At 43.8% G+C, this 13,573-nt stretch overlaps 1 non-coding gene across 1 annotated transcript; it reads left to right on the top strand.

The window, feature by feature from the left end:
- The first annotated feature begins 340 nt into the window (after nucleotides 1–340).
- On the top strand, nucleotides 341–445 carry LOC124075425 (U6 spliceosomal RNA). The gene has a single exon (XR_006846042.1). It is a non-coding gene; the product is annotated as a U6 spliceosomal RNA (small nuclear RNA).
- The last annotated feature ends 13,128 nt before the right edge of the window (nucleotides 446–13,573 follow it).

Genomic DNA, 13,573 nt, shown 5'->3' with positions numbered 1-13,573 from the left:
CCCAGCCCTTTGTATTATTATTACTTTAAAAAATTTTTTTGAGACAGGGTCTTGCTAAATTGCTGAGGGGGGCCTATGCTAAGTTGCTGAGGCTGGCTTCGAATTTGCAGTCCTGCTTCAGTCTCCTGAGTTCTGGCACTACAGGTGTATGCCACTGTGCCCAGAAGCGATGAAAAATTTAAAGAAAAAGAAAATCACCTGTGATCATATTCGCAGAGCTAATTACTATTATGTGTTTTTGATGTATTTCTGTACACTTACATAATTGTTAAAATTCAAATCATACTACATGTACAGTTTTGTCATTTTCCCCAACCATGTTTATAAAAAATGTCTTCCCGTGCTTACTTCAGCAGTACATACACTAAAGTTGGAACTATACAGAGAAGATTAGCATAGCTCCTACCCAAGGTTGATGGCAAATTTAGAAGTGTCCCATATTTTTAAATAAAAAGGTGAAAAGAAAAATATCTTCCCTGGCCATTAAATAGTTTAATAAATATAATTTTTAGCCCCTAAGTCCCAAGTTTTAAATTCTATGAATATTTCAATGACATTGATACAGATAAATTAAAATACATTTGAAATTATAGCCTGCAGCTTATTATATAATTCATCATCACTAATATTAATGATATAATGTTCATGGATATAATTATAAAATAATCAATAATTATTAATATGACTATGGTTATCAATTTTATTGCTGTTATTAATTATCGCTAATCATTTGTCCCATCCGGCAGGACACATCAACGTGGGCAGCGAACCTAGATGGGCAGGAATGAAAGGACAAGAGACACGAAAGGATGACAGCAAGACAGGAGTTCTGATCAAGCTGCAAACTTTTATTGTTCACACAGGGGTATTTATATGCTGGGGATGGGGAAGCTCTCTAATTGCTGGATGTGGGTGGTAAAACTGCCAGCTGCAAGATGTCTGATGATCCTGATAACCGCAGGATGTTCCAGGGAGATAGGTAGCTGCAGGATGTCTCCCAGGGGGCTGTCAGGCTATTTTTTGAAGGAGAATTTCCTTCTAGTCCCTGACAATCATTCACCTATTACTTTTATCTAAATAACAGAACTCTAAAACTGAGGTTACTTCAAAGTAACCATAAGTGGTAAATTTGTTGCTTAATTTAAGTTTTTAGGTGTTCCTTAAATGGACAGTGGGACGTAATGGGTTCATAGTGGCTGTATCAACTATCAGTTGAGTTCAATTTCTAGCAATAAAATCCTGGAATAGGGCTGGGGATATGGCTCAAGCGGTAGCGTGCTCGCCTGGCATGCGTGGCCCGGATTCCATCCTCAGCGCTCTCTCTCTCTCTCTCTCTCATTCTCTTTAAAAAAAAAAAAAAAATCCTGGAATAATAATAGTCTTGATCCTGTTAGCTAACACGGAGAATTAAAGGACACAGCTCCTTCCAAGGGCGAATACACCCCAGGACCTTAGCTACTAGCTGCCAGCTACTAAGAGAGAGGGGTACCCCTCCCTCTTGGGGTACCCCTCCCTCCCTTCTCACTCTCAGACAGCCCATGAGCCTCAGAAGCCAGGTGCACCATGGAGGCCAGAATGCCCTCGCCATGACCCTCCAACGAACAACACAAAGGACAGAAAAGGGCCACCAACACAGCACATTACCAGGGCCCTTCACTTCTTGGTGGCACGACTTGCGTTTTCTTCCATGCCCCAACTATGTGTTCTCTTAGCAGCTGCAGCGACACATCCTTATCACAGGGCAAATACAGACTGTGCACCTCCGGATGGACCCCCTCTCTCTCCAGGTTGAACTTGCCCAAAGCCAATTAGAATCTCTAGACTCCAGCCCACCCCAACAGTCCTCACACAGCAAGAAAAACCAGCTCCCTTCCTTATCCAGAATCATCTAGACATGTTCAAGGTCAATGCTGTGTCTCTTTTCTCTAACAAACAAGAAATCCCAATGAAGAGTCTGTCCTATGGGGAATGGATCTTTATCCGATTCTTCTGATGAAGAACTTGAGAAACCACCCAGCCGGTAACATAGATGCCAGGCATTTTTCTACACAAAGGGCGAGGATGGCGATCCAAGATGTAGTGGGAGGCTATGGCTTTGGAGGCCATCCTGTTCATAGCTTTCAGTTATTGTTATTTTAAGAGGCAAGGATTGTAGCCCAGTGGTAGAGTGCTTGTCTAGTATGCATTGGGCCCTGGCTTCCATTCTCAGCACTGCAAAAAATAAGAAGGAAAATGTCTTGCTCTGCTGCCCAAGCTGGGTTTAACTCAAGTGATCCTCCTGCCTCAGCCTTCCAGGTCAATGGAACATAGACATGTACCACTGTGCCTGACCCACCCTTCCTTCCTTCCTTCCTTCCTTCCTTCCTTCCTTCCTTCCTTCCTTCCTTCCTTCCTTTCTTTCTTTTGTACTGGGGATTGAACCCAGGGGTACTTTACCACTGAGCCACATCCTCAGAACTTTATATTTTTTATTTCACCCTAAGTTGTTTAGGGCTTCACTAAGTTGCTGAGGCTGACCTCAAACTTGAGATCCTCCTGCCTCAGCCTTCTGAGTTGCTGGAATTACAGGTGTGCACCACTGTGCACGGCCTTGTTTTTTTTAAGTCACATATATTAACCCATTTAATCCTCACAACAAATTTATAAGCTAGATTATTGTTATTCTTTTTATTTTATGGAAGAGGAAACAGGTCTAAATAAAATTAGGAGATAGATTTATTTGTTTGTTTGTTTGTTTTTTGAATAATGAGAAATCAGAAATAGAGTTCAAGACTGGTATGGCAGCTCTAGTATATGGTAAGTGTCTAGTCTCCATCCAAGCTTCTGTTTTGTCTTCATCAGCTCTGTTCTGGCGTTTATATTCAGAATGCCTTGTTGTCACAGATAGCTACTGGAGCTTCAGGTGTCACATCTATATCCCAGGAAAAGAGAAAGAATAGGAACAGGGTGCAAAAAGTACATGGTAGCTCAGTCACCATCTACCCCTTATATGTAAGGAACACCAACAATTCCTGCTTATACTTTATTGGCCAGAACTGAGCCTCATGACCCAGTTTATTCTCAAGAGAAGCTAACCACCGTTACCCTCAACAAAATCAAAGTTCTGCTTATTAGCAGGAGGAAAGAAGGGGAGGATTTTTTGAGCAGACTAAAAGGGCACATTTCATGTCATGCTTCTATAGTTGACTTACATAGAAATGGGGATGATGATGATGATAAAAGGTAACATTGAATAAGAACTAACTACATACCAAATACTGTGTTAACTATCTTATCTGCATTGTCTCATTTAATCTTCACTACTTTGCAGTAGGAACTATGACTTCATTATAAAGAAGAAAAAAAGTCTTCAAGACACTATGAAGCTTTCTGATAATATATAAGGTTCAGGGAACAAAAGATAAGAGATTTCCTGTGTTTTCAAGGTGTGTTTGCATCAGCAAAGAACGTGTTATTTGTAAACAAGTTATTTTAAATTAGGTTTCCATAGTTCATAGTTCACTTTGGCATTTTCCTCCCCAGTACTTGGAATTGAACCCAGGGATGCTCTTCCACAGAGGTAGATACATCTCAGTCCTTTTGATTTTTATTTATTTTGAGATAGAGTCTCACTAAGATGCTGAGGTTCTGGCTCAGTAGCTGAGGCTAGCCTCAAACCTGCAATCCTCCTTCCTCAGCTTCCTGAGTTGCTGGGATTACAGGCTGATGCCACTGTGCTCCGCTCACTCACCAATTTTAATATAGTTAGTTTTAATACCGCTAAACTGCCTATCGTGATTAGGATCCAACTTCAGAGGGTAACCACAGGTCAAGTACAAAGGATTGTCTTGGGTTTACTGAAAGGCATCTGCTCCTTTTATGAGTGCCGCTAGGCCTGGGGTCAGAGACTGTTTGAAACAAACACAAACAAACACAAAAATTCAAGTTTCACTGACTCCCCCTTCCCTGACAGCAGGAGCAGGGAAGTCAAACTCAAGTGCTCACCTCCCTGGTATCCAGCTTAGACCACAGGGGCCATGATGGCTTCCTAGCCAAGGTCCTGCACTCCCTGACTTCCCATGACCCTGGGTGGCCCTGCCCCAGCAAAGCCTCATTCCTGTCACACCACTGTCTTCCTGCCTATCTCCAGCCTGAGAAAACCCACATCACAGGAATTGGCCTCTCACTTTACATTTATGGACACGAGTCCCAAGTGAGGGCTCAGCACAGCCGTAAGGTTCTGGGGCATTTCCCTAGTCCAATCAGTCCTGTTTCCCAGGGTTCTCTTTCCTTTCTTTCTAGCCTCAGACTTCCAACGCTCTCTGCATCCTCTTCATTCTCAGCTAAATTCATCAAGAAAATAGAAACAGGAGCAGAGGAGCTCCTGTTGCTGCCACCAACAGCACCCCCAGGGCGGGAGCCCCTTGTCCTCTGCCTGTCCTTTTCTTGCAGAGAGGGACTGTCCCTGACATGGAAGGCCAACTGCTTCCCCAGCACTGTGCCCCTTAAACTACTCTTTCTCCTGCATCATCGATTTCCCTTCTCTTCTGGGTCACTTCCATGAGCAAAAAATACGCAGCCAGGCCAGGTGCTGGTGGGCACACCTATAATCCCAGCAGTTCAGGAGGATTGGGAGTTCAAAGCCAGCCTCAGCAATGGCAAGGTGCTAAGCAATTCAGTGAGACCCTGTCTCTAAATAAAACACAAAACAGGGCTGGGGATGTGGCTCAGTGGTCGAGAGCCCCTGAGTGCAATCCCCAGGACTTTCCTGCCCCCCCCCAAAAAAAAAACAAAAACAAAAACAAAAAAACATAGAGCCATGGCTCCCAGCTCCAAAGTGCTAGAACCTAGGTGGAGCAAGATAATCTGATTTTGGAGCTTGATTCTGACTTGCCCTGAAATGTCTCCCTGGTCCTCCTAAAAAGCGGATCAGGGAGGGTTTAGATAATGGGCAGGGCTGGAAAAAAGGGCAAGAACTTTTGTCCTAAAAGATATTACTGAATTGCCAAGGGGTACTGTTCCTTTCAGGCTGGTTATCTAGGCTGACATGTAACAACTTGTATTGTGCAATAAAAGCCCAAGCCAACGGCCAAAGAAGTCATAGAATGTGGCTTTAGAGGTCACCCTGTTTAGTCGTTTTCTAAGCCACAGAGCTTGTTTATATAAATTCTTATCAGAAACCAAATATATAAAGCCATCCCTGGGGGGCTTTCCTCCCATACCTGTTTGGGACCTTCTGTAGTCCAAAAGGCCACGGATCCAGTTCAAGCCCCCCACCCCCCTTTATTTTTTTAATTTATTTTTTTAAATTTTTTTTTTAGAGAGAGAGAGAGAATTTTAATGTTTATTTTTTAGTTTTCGGCAGACACAACATCTTTGTTTGCATGTGGTGCTGAGGATGGAACCCGGGCCACACACATGCCAGGTGAGTGCGCTACTGCCTGAGCCACATCCCTGGCCCCCCCCACCCCCTTTAGAGGCAAGGAAATAGGATCCCAGAAAAGGGAGGGACACACCCCAGCTCTACACCACTGTGTAGGAGAGTTTGTTCTGGGACAACTGGCAGCCAGTTGTTGGAACTACATATTCATGTTGACTTCAAACTACAGCTTCTTTGAAGAAAATTTGTAAAGGCCCTTAAACATTTTATGTTGAGTTTAGTTAAAATTAGATATTTTAACATTAAGTTTATTGAACTGTAGTTTGCATATGACAGCTTGCACACATTCCAAGCATACCTTTCAAAGAGTTTTGAAATTTCTATACCTGGGTAAAAGCTATCTTGATAAAAATAAGGATTTTTTTTCCCCCTACACTGGGATTGAGCCGAGGGCCTCGAACATGCTAGGCAAGTGCTCTACCACTGAGTTATAACTTCAGTCCTTTGAAAAGTTTTATTTTGAAACAGTGTCTCACTAAGTTGCACAAGCTGGCCTCCAATTTGTGATCCTCTTGCCTCAGTCTCCCCAGCAGCTGGGATTACAAACCAGTCCACCAAACCTAATGCAATGTGGGATATTCCTGTTGCCCCAGAAGTTCCTCTGTGTTATGTCCCACTCAATTTCCCTTCTACTTGTGGCCCCAAGGAACAACAAATATACTTTCATTTATTATGTTTTTTTTTTTACCTTTCATGACATTTTGTATGTATGAAATCATACAGTATTTTTGTTCTTTTGAGTTTTGCTCAGCACATGCATAAGATCCATCCATTGATCTGCACATATCTGTCATTCATTTAATTTATTCCACTGCCAAGTGGTCCAATGTATAGAGAGGTAGTTATTATATGTGTCAACTTGGCTGGCCCTGAGGTTCCCAGACATTTGGTGAAACATTTCTCTCTGTCTTTGAGGGTGTTTTTGGAGGACATTGACATTAGAATCAGTGGAAAAGAGTCACCCCCATTCAATCAGTGAAGACCTGATAGAATAAAAGAGCTGAGAAAGGGGAACTCTGACTATCTGAGCTGAGAGTCTACTGTCCTTAGACAAGAACCACACCATGGCTCCCCTGGGTCTGTCTTCAGATCTCGGGAATTCTCTGCCTCCATAAATGCATGAGCCATTTTCTTGTAATAAATCTCTTCCTTTCTCGTGTTTTCTTCTGGTGTTGGGGATTGAACTCTGTAACACTTTACCACTGAGCTACATCACCGACCCTTCTTATTTATTTTGAGACAAGGTCTTAGTTGCCCAGAGACTCATTAAGTTGCTGAAGCTGGCCTCCAATTTAGGATCCTCATGCCCCAGCCTCCCAAGTCTCTGGGATTACAGGTGTGCACCACTGAACCTGGCTTTATAATAAATCTCTTTATGTCTATCTCTACATTCTGCTGGTTCTGTTTCTCTGGGACGACTCTGACTGACGCATATGGCTGTGTTCCAGTTTGTTTATCCACTCACCTGTTACTGGACATTTGGGTTGTCTGCAGTTTGGGGCTGTTATGAATGAAGCTTCTCATTATGTCCATGCAGTCTTTCTGTGGATTCCTACTTTCCTTTCTCCTGGGTAAATATCTAGAGGTGGAGTTACCAGGTTGCATGGTGGTGAGTCCTCTGGGAAGCAGTGACCCAGAGGGAGCGAGAAATTCAGGAGACCTACAGAGGTTCATGCCCACGAAATAAAAAGGGGAAAGGGAACAGGAGACAGGAGGGAAGATCTTCAGACCAGATGTGACCAGTGAGAGGAGGGGAGGAAGGAAGAGTGTGCAGGACCCTTAGGGTTTGGTACAGCTCTCAGGAGGTTTCACCAACTTGGAGGCAGCCCTCAGCGAAGCTCACCCAGTGAGGAGTCCTAGGCTGGGTAGGAATGCCAGGCCCAGTACCCCCTCAGTCTTTGGCTGGGCTGCCTGAGAGGAGCATAGCCCCAGTCCAAATGTGCCCGTGGACCCCAAAGATGCCGCAGCAGTGCTCTTAGCTAACTACACACCTCCTGGTCCGGCTCTTGTTGAAGGGAGACCTAAGAGCCAGCCAGAATTCAGGCCTTGATCCATGCAGGTCCACTTCTCTTTACGATTGGGGAGCAGTTCCTCCAGGGGCCCCATGAGTCCCTCCTTGAAGGGGGAGGTTAGTGGGATGAACAGCAGTCCCCATAGCTGCCCTTGGTCTCAGATCACAACTGGCATTCATCCTCTCAGTTCTCCATTATCCTCACTATACCTCCTGTCACTCCTGTGAATCTTTTTCTTGCAGGGAGAGGTACTGGGAATTGACCTCAGGAACACTCAGCCACTGAGCCACATCCCCAGCCCCGTTTTGTATTTTATTTAGAGACAGGGTCTCACTGAGTTGCTTTGTGCCTCACTTTTGCGGAGGCTGGCTTTGAACTCATGATCCTCCTGCCTCAGCCTCCTGAGCTGCTGGGATTACAGGTGTGGGCCACTGTGCCTGGCACTCCTGTGAATCTTGATGTCTTACTTGGTAGTGGTGGGAGCTCCTGGTCACCATGCCTTGGAAGTGGTAGGATATGCCAGCCCCAAAATATCTCTTTTGCATAAGGTTTATTTTGAGCTAAAGGCGCTTGAAAAGCATCAGGTGCAGGTGGGGCTCTCTGACCTTCCCTCAAAACCAGAGAGGAAACTCTGGTATGAAAGATGGCTCCCTGAAGTAGGAGGAAAGAAACATTCTTCTCACTTGAGGTGGGGGTCAAGGGTAGGAGAAATCTATATTGTGGAGGTGCCTATGTTTATGTAAAAAATTGTGTGCTTTTCTCCTATTTAGCTGTCTAATATCAGTTTCTAGAACCAACTGGACACCCTGAGAGAGAAGTTCTGCTTCCCTTATTTCCTTTTCAGGCCAGGGTTTCCGTCCTCATCCCCTGCTGTGCAGTTGGCCAAGGGTAAATATAGTCCCCCAAATAGAACAATAACTCTACCTCTTTCTGCTGGCAAGGGCTAGTTGCGACAGGTTATGAGGAATAGTATAGGGGCTCAGCATTGATTTTTTGTAGCAGCTAGACTAGTCTTAGTAAGTGGGAGTCTATACTAGGAGTCAGAAAAGTATAGCCAGGCTGAATCCGATGCAGCCTGCTTCTGTATGGTTTTAATGTTAAGAATGGGTTTTACATTTTTTTAAGAAGTTCAAAAAAAATCTAAAGATGAATCTTTCTTTTTTGTTGTTGTTCACTACCTGACTTCTCCTGTTGAATGTAAGTTTCTTTTTCTTTTTTGTGGTGCTGGGTTGGAACCCAGGGAGGGCCTCATGCATGCGAGTCAAGTCCTCTGTTAAGTAAGTTTAGTAGCAGCAGGGACTTTGTTTTATTCATGATGGGACAATCTGGCACAGCCAAAGTGGGCAACAACATGTTTTTCCCTTTGAGACAAGATCTTGCTGTGTTGCTCAGGCTGGTCTCTAACCCCTGGGCTCAAGGATCCTCCTGCCTCAGTCTCCTGAGTGCAGGGACAACAGGCACACACTGTCACACCAGGCATGTGATAATGTGTTAATCTATGGAACCTTCATGTGTTGACAGTAGGAGGCAGGTCTTGAAAACTGTTGGGCAGTTCCTCAAGAAGTGAAGCATAGAATTACCATATGACAAAGCCATTCCTCTCCTGGGTGTGTATCCCAAGGGATGGAAACAAGGGTTTGAATAAAAACTTGGACGTAATGTTTATGACAACACTATACACAAGAGTCAAAAGGTGAAAACTGTCCAAAGGGCCATCAGTTAATGAATGGTGAAATAAAATACGGTGTAGTCATACAGTGGAGTATGATTCATCCACAAAGGAAACGAAGCTCTGTTACATGCTACAACAGGACGGAACCTTGAAAAAGTTATTCTAAGTGAAACAAAGTCAGACACCAAAGGACCTGTGTTATATGACTTCATTCATATGAAGTATCCAGAACAGGAAAATCCACAGAGACAGAAAGCAGATTGGTGGTCACCAGGGGCTGGGGAGAAAGGAACACAGGGGCAAGAAGTTTTCTTTTGGGGTGACAAGAAAGTTCTGACCAGTTGATGGTGATGGTTGCATAATACTCTAAAGACGACTGCCCCCTGAGAGTACACTTTAGGATGGTTCTAATAGTACATTGTGTGTCATATGTACTTTATCAAAATTCTAAAAAACAATTTCTATAAAAATAGAAAAAAAAGATAATCTGTTATTGAATGTTCAATGCTTGACTGTTTCCAACTTTCAATATTAAAACTAAACTTGATACAGATGCAGTGGTGCATGCCTAAAATTCCAACACTCAGGAGGCTGAGGCAGAAGAATCACCAAGTTCAAAGCCAGCCTCAGTCAATTAGCGAGACCCTAAACAACAGGAGACCCTGTCTCAAAATAAAAAATAAAAAGGGCTAAAGATGAGGCTTAGTAGTCAAGTGCCCCTGGGTTTAATCCCCGGTACCAAACAAACAAACTAACCAAACAAATCTATGTTTACACAATTGCTCATGAATATGATGGCTTTTCTTGGCTTATCAACCATTTCTATTTCTTCTTTTGCTCATTTTTTGTAAATGTTCTTCTTAGGAGTCTGAAGATTCTTTTTATGGTAAGGATAACTATTCCAGTTATTTTCATGGCAAATGTTTTGCTGGCTTGTAGTTTGCTTAAAATTCTTGTAGAACGTAGTTTCTTTTTCTTTTTTCCCCCTTTTTTTTGGTACCAAAGATTGAACACACTGGGTTTAATCTGGGTGCTTTACCACTGAGTGACATTCCTGGCCCTTTTTATTTTTTATTTTGAGACAGGATATCTCTAAATTTTTGAGGCTGGCTTTGAACTTTTGGACCTCCTGCCTCAGCATCCCAAGCTGCTGGGATCACAGGTGTGCACCACCACACCTAGCAGTAGTTTCATCTCTGTAGAGATACAAGTTCAAGAAATAATGGGTATTAAAAAATAAAGATGAAACCTTACATGTGTATGAAATTGAGCTTAATCAGAACTGTTACCTATGGCTGTCTGGTTGTGCACAACATAGGAGTTTTGTTTACGTAGATTATACCGTGAATGGGATTTCTGGATTTGTCCAGTGCACAACTCTAGTAGTTGTATGTGGTGACCCCTACTTTGATAGGCAATAAATGGTCTTCAGTGAATAGTTGGATGTTTTGTAACAAGGACAGCAGAAAGCCATTAAAGATGGTTTTGAATTTTATGATAGAAGGTCCCTTGGAGATTATCTATCTAGTTCAAACCTCTCATGTTTCAGATAAGGAAACCCAAGATCTAGTGAGAGAAAGTGCCATGATTCATTCAGGACAGAATAAAACCCCCAGGTTTATAGACTCTTTGCTAATTTCCTTTTTTGTTTAAGAACAATATTCACTGCTGGCAGGAGTCAGCACTGCAAATTGCTTTTTTTTTTTTTTTTTAATGCTCAGGGTCAAACCCAGGGCCTCTCATCAACCAGGCAAGTGCTCTGTGTGGAGCTACACCCCAGCCCTGTAAATCACATCATAAAGCCTCTATAGAAAAGAAAAATGTACAACTATTTTGCTTCCTCTAATCTTTGTCGGGAACAATCCCAGGATGCCTACGCAGAAATTGTTTAGCTCTGGGTCTTTGCTTTTCAGCGTCTTCAAATTTTCTCAGGGTGAACAATTCCTGTTCAAGGAAACCCTTGAAAGCATTTTGTTTGCTTCTGTCCTGACGTTAGCTGGCAAGCTGTGTGGTTTAGCGGGTCGTTAGCTTGGAAGTAATCTGAGAACAGTGTCTCTGGAGGCCTGCTGAAGTCCTTTGAAGTTTGCAATGGGGAAATGACATATTGCTTCAAATTATAATTCAGAATCAAGCAGAGCCTGCGTGGGCACTATGGGAGGCCACAGGAAGCCATTGCTGGGAATTAAGTGCCTTGGGCTTCAAATTAATAGCCAGCTGCATATTGCCGATTCATTTTCCCCAGGCTCCACAGCCAGACAGTGGTCAGTAGATGGATATGCGGGAGAGGACGTGCGTACCCCAGCGTGCTGTGCCCATGCCAGGAAGAAGCCAACCCAGGGAGCCTCGTGGAGAGGGCTGGCGACTCTGGAGGAGGGCAGTGTGGCGGAATCCAACCTGAGCCAGGCCTTGACAGCCGCGGATCTGGAGCAGAGGAGTCAAAAGGAAGAGATGGGGAAGGCCTTGTGGGTGAAGAAGGTGACAAAGCCTAAGGGCCTAGAAGAAGAACCCTACTAGGTGTGTCTGGGAAACATGATATGGAGCATGTCATTTCAGTAGGGAGAAGTTAGGAAAGGAAGTTCAGTCTAGCTTGGTAGGTCCCTAGGTCTCCAACGACAGGGTTGTGTTCTTTTCTGTCTCTGTGAAAAAAAAAACAAACCTGATATAGTCAACTTTTAAAGAGGCGAGGTTCATTGTGGCTCACGGTTTAAGAGGTTTCAGCCCACGGTCCTTGGGGCCTGTGGCATCAAAGGACATCGTGGCAAGAGTGGGGGCAGCACAGGACATCATGGCGAGAGCAGGTGAGGAAGGACCCCCTCACCTAATGGTGGCTGGGTAGCAAAAGGAGAAAACAAGGGGCTAGGGTTGCAGATCCCCTTCCAGGGCAAGCCCCCAGAGACCTCACTTCCAATTAGGCCCCGCCTCTTAAGGGCGCCACCGCCTTCCCGCAGCGCTGCAGGCTAGGGGCCAAGCCTTAACATGCGGCCCAGGGGGTGGTTTCCAAAGTAGAGCAGGGGTTTAACCATTTCTCTGAAGACAACAGGGAGACATGAAAGGTTTATGAGTAAGAACATTATAAGACAAGGCGATGTTGGTGTCTGATTCCAATTCAGACCCGGTTAGTGAAAGACTATCCAAATGGGATTGAGATGGGGCTCAGGAGGATTAAGTCATCCAGAGAGAAATATTGCATGGATTCTTTTTTTGGGGGGCGGGGGGGCGAATGGGTCTTTGTGGGAGGGATGATCGCCTGTTCTTAGTTAGGAAAGCATGAAGTTGTTGCAGTTGTTGTGCGACGCTGAATATAGATGGATATGGATGCCCGGGGAGCCTGCTACTCACTTGCCAGTTGCTCTCAGCCCCCACCTGCCCTTTCCGCACTCTGCTGTGTATCAGAGAAAGACAAATTGTATTTCCCAGTTTCCCTTGAGAGCTGGCTTTTGTTTAGGTTCACACCGAAGGCGTGGGTGTGATAAATAAAAACTGCAAGGAGGAGAGAATCCACTCCCTTTCTGCTTCTGGATTCTGGTGTCCTCTTTAGCAGCAGAAGTAAATGATGGTGACCTCATTGGCTCTAGTGGACCTGGGTGGGAGGGCCACAGGGACAGGAACAGTGACTTGGAAATATAGGCTCCTAGGTTCTTGCTCAGGCAACTGAACTCCAATGGCAAACAGAAGCCTTAGGGACACTGTGCCTCTGAGCTTATTTATTTATTTAGGGTGTAGTTGGACATAATACCTTTTTTTAAATTTATTTATTTATTTATTTATTTATTTATTTATTTATTTATTTATTTATTTAATGTAGTGCTGAGGATTGAATCCAGCGCTAGGCAAGTGCTAGGCAAATGCTCTACCAATGAGCCACAACCCCAGCTCTGCCTGTGAGCTTTTGGAAACATTTTTGCTCTTATGTCCCAGGTTGATAGTGATTTCCTGAAGTTACTAATTTTTCTATCCTTTTACCTCCCCTCTTTTGTTCTTTCTAATATCCTTGTCACCAGTTCCATTATTAATCTGAAATATTCACTCTTTTTTCTTTTCTTTTCTTGATCCTGATTAGTCTGGTACCTACAGAATTTCTTCATTTGGCTTCTAGGATACTACCAGGCTTTCCTGACATCCTTCTGGATGTCCTTTGCAGTCTCTTGCTAGATCCCATCTTAAGTGTGACTCCAAATACTGGGCATGATTACTGTTAGTGATCTTTCCTGTTAAAAGTTAGTTAACTTTCCAGTGATCCTAAAGATCTAAAGATCTAGCCTTGAGGCTGGGGATGTGGCTCAAGCGGTATGCGTGCGGCCCGGTTCGATCCTCAGCACCACGTACAAACAAAGATGTTGTGTCTGCCGAAAACTAAAAAATAAATATTAAAAAATAAATAAATAAATAAAAAATAAACATCTAGCCTTAAGGGTTGATGATATAGCTCAGTTGGTAGAGTGCTTGCCTTGCATGCACAAGGCCCTGGGT

This window comes from Marmota monax, unplaced genomic scaffold (genome assembly GCF_021218885.2).
Source record: "Marmota monax isolate L192 unplaced genomic scaffold, Marmota_monax_Labrador192_F-V1.1 WCK01_AAM20220418_F8-fsc00008, whole genome shotgun sequence".
NCBI lineage: Eukaryota > Metazoa > Chordata > Mammalia > Rodentia > Sciuridae > Marmota > Marmota monax.
Note: the sequence above shows the minus strand (reverse complement) of the source record. Positions and strands in the feature narration are given on the sequence as shown.